This window comes from Peromyscus leucopus, chromosome 19 (genome assembly GCF_004664715.2).
Source record: "Peromyscus leucopus breed LL Stock chromosome 19, UCI_PerLeu_2.1, whole genome shotgun sequence".
Classification (NCBI taxonomy): domain Eukaryota; kingdom Metazoa; phylum Chordata; class Mammalia; order Rodentia; family Cricetidae; genus Peromyscus; species Peromyscus leucopus.
Window position 1 is genome coordinate 46,284,991 of NC_051079.1, and position 2,441 is coordinate 46,287,431.

A 2,441-nucleotide genomic window follows, 5' to 3' on the forward strand; every position below is an offset into this window, starting at 1 on the left:
TAACTGTAGCTAGAGTTTTCCTGCCTTGCCCACAGTCAGAACAAATCCCTGTCACCTGCCAGTCCCACATCAGACCCAACCAAGTAAACACAGAGACTTATATTGCTTATAAACTGTATGGCCATGGCAGGCTTCTTGCTAACTGTTCTTATAGCTTAAATTAATCCATTCCCATAAATCTATACCTTGCCACGTGGCTCATGGCTTACCGGTGTCTTCACATGCTGCTTGTCATGGCGGTGGCTAGCAGTGACTCCTTCCGCCTTCCTGTTCTTTCTTTTCTCCTCTCTGTTAGTCCCACCTATACTTCCTGCCTAGCCACTGGCCAGTGCTTTATTTATTGATTTTATTTATTTATTTAGCAATTACTAAATTACAATTTAGTAATTTACAAATTACTCTAACAATTAGAGTAATTTGACATACAGACCATCCCACAGCAATTAACCACCCACAATCCCCAGATTAGAACTCACTGAGTTCTTATCTGTAAGTTTGGTGATTTTCTCAGTCTGTCAGGAGAGTTTAAAAGACCAAACCAGAATCACATTTGTGACTCCTATCCAAAGACTATACCAACTAAGATGGCATCGTGTCACCTTTAAAGGAAATAAAATAGCATGGTTGCAAATGCTCAGGTCAGAATCCTGAATTTCTAAGGAAATTAATGTAACCCTTCTCTGTCTCTCTCTGTCTCTTCTCCCCTCCTTTCTCCCTCCCTCCCTCTTTCCCATTTTCCTTCCCTCCTTTCCTCCATATTCTTTACCAAGAAAGTAGACACAGATTGCTGGTCCCTTTCTGGGAACACCTGCATGAAGTAATGAACTACTTTTATAGGTGTAAAAGCAGAAAGGAGGTTATTTCTTCCAATTAGGAATATCAGACACTGATATGGGTGGTATTAATAAGAGAGCAGCAGGAATCTGGCAGTAGACTACCCAGCTACTGTTGCTCTGCCTTCGTAATAAAACCCCATGCTTTGCACATCATAAGTAGCCAAGAAAGCTAAACCCATGACAAGAGAGCAAACGGCCTCAGTAGTGTGTTGTATTTGGCTAATTGTTAGGAATAACCACATTATCACTGACAACTGTGGTAAGGCATCATGGGTAACTTATCCAGTGAGAGTCTGAAGATCTCTCTGCTCTGATGACAGTGACTGTGAACTTCCCTTCCTTGTGGAGTTGTGCATCTCTCTAATGGCTGCCGATTGACATTTATCAGAGTCAATTGTCATGTTAGGATCACATGATAAACTATTATACCATTGGAGTCCCTACCAGGGCCAACTATAAGAGGGGATGAATTTCATTTATTTATCTTTTCTTCATGTGTCATGATATGTTTGCCAGAATTTGACTGAAACTAAATAATATATTTCCAATGTTAGAATTTTAAGGATGGTAGAGAAAACTGCACATTTGGGCTACTGTGTTATTATCAACTCATAAAAAGTCTGTAACCATGTTTACAGGACACCAGGTATCATGAAGAACATTGCCACCTACTCTCCTGTCTGCAGAGTGCAAGAACAGTGTTGATGTTTCTAAGTGATAATGGCATACTGAACACCTGGAAGATGCTATGATGGTTGGTTTTAATGTTACCTTGCCTTGAATAAGAATTGCCTGAGTAGGGAACCTAACCTGAAAAAGTGGCTTGATTACCTTGATTGATGTGGGAAGACCCTTCCTGATTTATGGGTGGCATCTTCTAGTGCCAGACCAGATCAAAAAAGGGATGGTAAATGAAGGATCATCTTGTCCTTTGCTTGCTTGGCCTTCCCTCTTTCCACTGAGTTAATTTGACTTACCCTGTTGCTGCTGCTGGGAACTGAATCCCTTTGCTGATAACAGAGCCATTGTTCCCAAGTTGTCATTGTGGATTTGCTGACCCGTCATTCTCCAGGAACCTTCTGGGCTTTCTGGTGTCTGATCAGGACTAGGGAAGCTCCCTGCCTTGTGGACTGAGTAACTACCAGTTGTTGCTGTGGGATGGTCTTTCTGTATGCTGTGAATGTGTGTTGTTACCATTGGTTAATAAAGAAGCTGCTTTGGCCTATGGAAAGGCGGGTTATAGCCAGGCGGGAAATCCAAGCAAAGATACAGGGAGAAGAAAGGTAGTGTCAGGGAGATGACAGCCTGCCACCCAAGGAGCAACATGCCAACAGACTGGTAAAGAAGTGGTCACACGGTAATACATAGATTAATAGAAATGAGTTAACTTTAAGATGAAGGAGCTAGCTAGCAAGAAGCCTGAGTCATAGACCAAACAGTTTGTAATTAATATTAAGCCTCTGAATGATTATTTTATAAAAGCAGCTGTCCAGTGAGAGACAGCTGTTGTGGGGCTACTCCTACTTTTGAAGCACCCAGCCTCCAGGCCAAGTGATAACCCGATTCTCAGGTTCTCTGGTGTGATTTAGCTGTTGGTAAATGTTT